The sequence below is a fragment of the Oncorhynchus masou genome, chromosome 28 (assembly GCF_036934945.1).
Source record: "Oncorhynchus masou masou isolate Uvic2021 chromosome 28, UVic_Omas_1.1, whole genome shotgun sequence".
Lineage (NCBI taxonomy): Eukaryota > Metazoa > Chordata > Actinopteri > Salmoniformes > Salmonidae > Oncorhynchus > Oncorhynchus masou.
In genome coordinates this window covers 13,112,833-13,119,823 of record NC_088239.1, presented here as the reverse complement: position 1 = coordinate 13,119,823, position 6,991 = coordinate 13,112,833, and the positions used below count along the sequence as shown (strand labels likewise).

Below are 6,991 nucleotides of genomic sequence, written 5' to 3'. Positions count from 1 at the left end.
TTATTTTCGCCTCTATGGCCTTAATTATTCCCTTACCTCCCTAATCTTCTACATTTGCACACACTGTACATATATTTTTCTATTGTGTTATTGACTGTACGTTTGTTTATCCCATACAGTGCCTTGCGAAAGTATTCGGCCCCCTTGAACTTTGCGACCTTTTGCCACATTTCAGGCTTCAAACATAAAGATATAAAACTGTATTTTTTTGTGAAGAATCAACAACAAGTGGGACACAATCATGAAGTGGAACGACATTTATTGGATATTTCAAACTTTTTTAACAAATCAAAAACTGAAAAATTGGGCGTGCAAAATTATTCAGCCCCCTTAAGTTAATACTTTGTAGCGCCACCTTTTGCTGCGATTACAGCTGTCAGTCGCTTGGGGTATGTCTCTATCAGTTTTGCACATCGAGAGACTGAAATTTTTTCCCATTCCTCCTTGCAAAACAGCTCGAGCTTAGTGAGGTTGGATGGAGAGCATTTGTGAACAGCAGTTTTCAGTTCTTTCCACAGATTCTCGATTGGATTCAGGTCTGGACTTTGACTTGGCCATTCTAACACCTGGATATGTTTATTTTTGAAAAATTCCATTGTAGATTTTGCTTTATGTTTTGGATCATTGTCTTGTTGGAAGACAAATCTCCGTCCCAGTCTCAGGTCTTTTGCAGACTCCATCAGGTTTTCTTCCAGAATGGTCCTGTATTTGGCTCCATCCATCTTCCCATCAATTTTAACCATCTTCCCTGTCCCTGCTGAAGAAAAGCAGTCCCAAACCATGATGCTGCCACCACCATGTTTGACAGTGGGGATGGTGTGGTCAGGGTGATGAGCTGTGTTGCTTTTACGCCAAACATAACGTTTTGCATTGTTGCCAAAAAGTTCAATTTTGGTTTCATCTGACCAGAGCACCTTCTTCCACATGTTTGGTGTGTCTCCCAGGTGGCTTGTGGCAAACTTTAAACGGCACTTTTTATGGATATCTTTAAGAAATGGCTTTCTTCTTGCCACTCTTCCATAAAGGCTAGATTTGTGCAATATACGGCTGATTGTTGTCCTATGGACAGAGTCTCCCACCTCAGCTGTAGATCTCTGCAGTTCATCCAGAGTGATCATGGGCCTCTTGGCTGCATCTCTGATCAGTCTTCTCCTTGTATGAGCTGAAAGTTTAGAGGGACGGCCAGGTCTTGGTAGATTTGCAGTGGTCTGATACTCCTATTTCATTATTATCGCTTGCACAGTGCTCCTTGGGATGTTTAAAGCTTGGGAAATCTTTTTGTACCCAAATCCGGCTTTAAACTTCTTCACAACAGTATCTCGGACCTGCCTGGTGTTTTCCTTGTTCTTCATGATGCTCTCTGCGTTTTTAACGGACCTCTGAGACTATCACAGTGCAGGTGCATTTATACGGAGACTTGATTACACACAGGTGGATTGTATTTATCATCATTAGTCATTTAGGTCAACATTGGATCATTCAGAGATCCTCACTGACCTTCTGGAGAGAGTTTGCTGCACTGAAAGTAAAGGGGCTGAATAATTTTGCACGCCCAATTTTTCAGTTTTTAATTTGTTAAAAAGGTTTGAAATATCCAATAAATGTTGTTCCACTTCATGATTGTGTCCCACTTGTTGTTGATTCTTCACAAAAAAATACAGTTTTATATCTTTATGTTTGAAGCCTGAAATGTGGCAAAAGGTCGCAAAGTTCAAGGGGGCCGAATACTTTCGCAAGGCACTGTATGTAACTGTTTTTTGTCGCACTTCTTTGCTTTATCTTGGCCAGGTCGCAGTTGTAAATGATAACTTATTCTCAACTGGCCTACCTGGTTAAATAAAGGTGAAATAAATAAATATCTTGTGTCCGACCCTCACTCTCTCTGTGGTGCCCCTTTCTTTACTTTTTACCCCTTTTTACCCCCAATTTTGTGATATCAAATTTTATCCAACTGGTAGTTCGTCTTGTCCCATCACTGCAACTCCCATACGGACTCGGGAGAGGCGAAGGTTGAGAGCCATGCGTCCTCTGAAACTCAACCTTGCCAAGCTGCGCTGCTTCTTGACACCCTGCTCTGCTTCTTGACACCCTGCTCTGCTTCTTGACACCCTGCTCTGCTTCTTGACACCCTGCTCTGCTTCTTGACACCCTGCTCTTCTTTCCTTTTAGTTCTAGAGCCAATACTAGAATTCCTTCCTAATTTCAGACTTTTCTGTCATGGAACCTACAGCAGCTTTAGTGACATCACCTCATAATGACCTATCAGTTAAATCTGAGATTCCCAGTGAACTTGATTGAAAACCCTTTAACAAGCATTACAACATGTGACCATTAACAAACAGTGCCTTCGGAAATTCAGACCTTTGAATTTTTCCACATTTTGTTACATTACAGCCTTACTAAAATTGATTGAAATGTTGTTGTTTTTTCCTCAATCTACACACAACTCATAATGACGAAGCAAAAACAGTTTTGAAATTATTGCTAATATATTACGAACAAAAAACAAATACATTTACATAAGTATTCAGACCCTTTACTCAGTACTTTCTTAAAGCACTTTTGGTAGCACTTACAGCCTCGACTCTTCTTGGGTACGACGCTACAAGCTTGGCACACCTGTATTTGGGGAATTTCTCCCATTCTTCCCTGCAGATCCTCTCACGCGCTCAGGTTGGATGGGGAGCATTGCAGCTCAGCTATTTTCAGGTCTCTTCGGAGATGTTCGATCGGGTTGAAGTCCGGGCTCTGACTGGGCCACTCCAGGACATTCAGTAACTTGTCCAGAAAAACATCCCCACAGCATCATGCTGCCACCACCATGCTTCACCGTAGGGATGGCGCCAGGTTTCCTCCAAACGTGATGCTTGGCATTCAGGCCAAAGAGTTCCATCTTGGTTTCATCAGACCAGAGAATCTGGTTTCTAATGGTCTGAGAGTCTTTAGGTGCCTTTTGGCAAACTCCAAGTGGGCTTTCATGTGCCTTTTTTTTACTGAGGAGTGGCTTCCGTCTGGCCTCTTTATCATAAAGGCCTGATTGGTGGAGTGATGCAGAGACAGTTGTCCTTCCTCTCAATAGAGGAACTCTAGAGCTCTGTCAGAGTGACCATTGAGTTCTTGGTCACCTCCCTGACCAAGGTGCTTCTCTCCCAATTGCTCTTTTTTACTGGGCGGCAAACCTTGGAGGTTCCAAACTTCTTCCATTTAAGAATGATGAAGCAACTGTGTTCTTGGGGACCTTCAAAGCTGCAGAAATGCATTGGTACCCTTCCCTAGATCTGTGCCTTGACACAATCCTGTCTCAGAGCTGGCTTGGTTGTTGCTCTGACATGCACTATCAACTGTGGGACCTTATATAGACAGGTGTGTGCCTTTCCAAATAATGTCCAATAAATTGAATTTACCACAGGTGGACTCCAAGTTGTAGAAACATCTCAATGATGATCAATGGAAACAGGATGCACCTGAGGTCAATTACGAGTCTCATAGCAAATGGTCTGAATACTTATGTAAATAATGTATGTTTTTATACATTTGCAAACATTTCTAAAAACTGTTTGCTTTGCCATTATGGGGTATTGTGTGTGTGTGTAGACTGATGATGAAAAAAATCTATTGAATACATTTTAGAATAAGGCTGTAATGTAACAAAATGCGGAAAAAGTCAAGGGGTCTGAATACTTTCCGAAGGCACTATATAATGTACAGTAGTTGTGGCTATGGTTGGGAAGACCACACAGCCAGGTAAATATAGGTCACAAGCTCATCTATGATCAGTTACAGAAAGATACAGACATATAAAACAGTATTCCTGATGCTGAGATCTCTGGTTAGGGATCCAGATATTGGGCCTGTTGCGTTCTACTGGGCCTCGGGTTTGTGTTCTCTGGGTTTGAAGGTTGGTTCTGGTCAGGCTTAGGTGATTTAAGATGGTTCTAGGAGGTTCTACTGGTCACCAGGTCCGGGTTCTCTGGGCCTGAAGTTGAGAGAGAAGCTGTTGATGCAGAACCTCTCTCCTGTGGGGTCCGGTCCATCCTCAAACACATGACCCAGATGGGCGTCACACTGTAACGATGCACACACACTAGAGGAGACAGAACAAACACACCAAAACACTAACACCTGCAATACACAATAGTCTGATTAGCTCTCAGCATAATTACCCAGAATGCAACTCACATGTTTATAGACAACCTCTGTCTCTACACTACCCAGGGTGTTGTCAGGGTGATGGATGATGTATATGTGGCTCTAGTCATGTTCCCAAATCCCATGAGCCTCTTTGAATGCCGGCCAGCCCATGCCCGAGTCACACTTCACCTCTGAACTAGAGGAGAGAGCGGGAGGTCTAGAAAGAGATTGAATCTAAATGCTCATATTCGGGTTAGGATTACAGAAAGGTCAAAATGAAGATTTTAGTGTGACCAGTTGGTATAGGGAGGCTAGATGGTTACCTGAAGAGGGGAGGGTCGCAGGACACACGCTGGTACATCCCCACTTCACTATGGTTCAGATAGAGACCGCTGAAAGGCTGAGGACACATACAGGGTAGGCACACTATATGTTGTCTTTTGAGGCTTCCACCATATTGCTTTAACCTAGCCTATGTTTTCAGATCAGTGCAAATGAAGGTGAGGAGAGGGAGCCACTGTAGACTACTGAGATGCAGCCCATACTGTATGTCACTCTTTAACCAACTGCTCCCATCTTCCACACTGGAAGACTATAAACAAAGTCCATACAAACCTACTCAATGAACCAACCGATGGTTATGAATTGTCAGTCCATGGTCATTGATGCTGAGGACAGGAGACGTGTCACCATCTGTCCCCTTCTCCCTCGTTACCATGTTCTGTTTAGAGGTCAGTTTCTTCGGCCAGTCGGTCATCGCATCACAATGAGTCAGTGATCGCAAGCCCGTAACACACAAACACACACATGCGAACATTGATAAGCAAAATTTGGTGAGAGTTTTGTTGCACTTTATTTGTAATTAAATTATTTTTGAATTGCTTTTAGCTTTAAACTTCCCCACTGTAGCCTACTAAGAGCACAATGGGTTTCTGCTCTTTGCAGCAAATGTGTCTCCAGGGAAAATGTGACAGGAGGCCTGTCAGATGGCTCTATGGAGTAAATATGTCCCCAGGGAAAATGTGACAGTAGGCCTGTCAGATGGCTCTTTGGAGTAAATATGTCCCCAGGGAAAATGTGACAGTAGGCCTGTCAGATGGCTCTATGGAGTAAATATGTCCCCAGGGAAAATGTGACAGTAGGCCTGTCAGATGGCTCTATGGAGTAAATATGTCCCCAGGGAAAATGTGACAGTAGGCCTGTCAGATGGCTCTATGGAGTAAATATGTCTCCAGGGAAAATGTGACAGTAGGCCTGTCAGATGGCTCTATGGAGTAAATATGTCCCCAGGGAAAATGTGACAGTAGGCCTGTCAGATGGCTCTTTGGAGTAAATATGTCCCCAGGGAAAATGTGACAGTAGGCCTGTCAGATGGCTCTATGGAGTAAATATGTCCCCAGGGAAAATGTGACAGTAGGCCTGTCAGATGGCTCTATGGAGTAAATATGTCTCCAGGGAAAATGTGACCTGAGGTTTGTCAGATGGCTCTATGGAGTAAATATGTCCCCAGGGAAAATGTGACAGTAGGCCTGTCAGATGGCTCTTTGGAGTAAATATGTCCCCAGGGAAAATGTGACAGTAGGCCTGTGTCAGATGGCTCTATGGAGTAAATATGTCTCCAGGGAAAATGTGACAGGAGGCCTGTCAGATGGCTCTATGGAGTAAATATGTCCCCAGGGAAAATGTGACAGTAGGCCTGTCAGATGGCTCTATGGAGTAAATATGTCTCCAGGGAAAATGTGACAGTAGGCCTGTCAGATGGCTCTATGGAGTAAATATGTCTCCAGGGAAAATGTGACAGGAGGCCTGTCAGATGGCTCTATGGAGTAAATATGTCCCCAGGGAAAATGTGACAGTAGGCCTGTCAGATGGCTCTATGGAGTAAATATGTCTCCAGGGAAAATGTGACAGGAGGCCTGTCAGATGGCTCTTTGGCAACTTCCACTGGTCTATTCTGCATCAATCACTTACACAACAGGACCAAAAACACTTGTTGATTTTGTTTAAAAAATATATAAAGACTATGAATAGGACATATTACAATAGTATCTAATAAACGTACTAACTTACAATAAAGGAGCTTATCCAGATGCAAACTATGCAATTCCATTCTATAAAGCCTAATAGCTCATACCTGAACTAGTGGAGGCAGGACGGATGAAAGCAGGAACTCTAGTCTTGGGCAATAATATGGACTTGGCAGGCACTCTCTCTCTCATTCAGCCAGGTAGGGTTGGGTTGGGCCAGGTAGGGTTGGGCAGGCTTGGTCTCGAGACCAAGCCTGCCCAACCCTACCTGGGGGGGGGTACTGTCACGTTTTGACCTTAGTTCTTTTGTTATGTCTTTGTTTAGTATGGTCTGGGCGTGAGTTGGGTGGGTTGTCTATGTTCCTCTTTCTATGATTTGGGATTTCTGTGTTTGGCCTGGTATGGTTCTCAATCAGAGGCAGCTGTATATCGTTGTCCCTGATTGAGAACCATCCTTCGGTAGCCTGGTTTCACTTTTGAGTTGTGGCTGATTATTTTCCGTGTCAGTGTTTGTGCCACACGGGACTGTTTCGTTTGTTTTGGTATTTCACGTTGTTATTTTGTAGTTTAGTGTTGTAATGTAAAAAAAGTATCATTATGGACACTTACCACGCTGCGCATTGGAGGACAATCGTTACAGTGGGGGGGTGGATATCTCAAAAGAGTCATTCACATTACCATGCACTTATATTATACTATATTTTTTTCAAGAGTTTTGAATTCAGTTGAAACAACCAATGAGCACTCCCTGCCTGCAGAGGGACTGACTGGTTGATCAGTGGCCAATCTGACCTTGTGCTACTCCCCATCCTATCACACTATGGAACCATGTC

At 43.5% G+C, this 6,991-nt stretch overlaps 1 long non-coding RNA gene across 3 annotated transcripts; it reads right to left on the bottom strand.

The window, feature by feature from the left end:
* Positions 1–1,405: 1,405 nt before the first annotated feature.
* On the bottom strand, positions 1,406–6,363 carry LOC135517174 (uncharacterized). Of its 3 annotated transcripts, none has more exons than XR_010452005.1 (4): positions 4,747–6,363; positions 4,455–4,531; positions 4,180–4,348; positions 1,406–4,084 (listed from the first exon to the last, which is right to left on the bottom strand). It is a non-coding gene; the product is annotated as an uncharacterized LOC135517174 (long non-coding RNA). The 3 variants fall into 3 exon arrangements; XR_010452006.1 differs by having other exon boundaries at positions 4,455–4,870; positions 6,266–6,363; XR_010452004.1 differs by having other exon boundaries at positions 4,455–6,363.
* Positions 6,364–6,991: the final 628 nt, after the last annotated feature.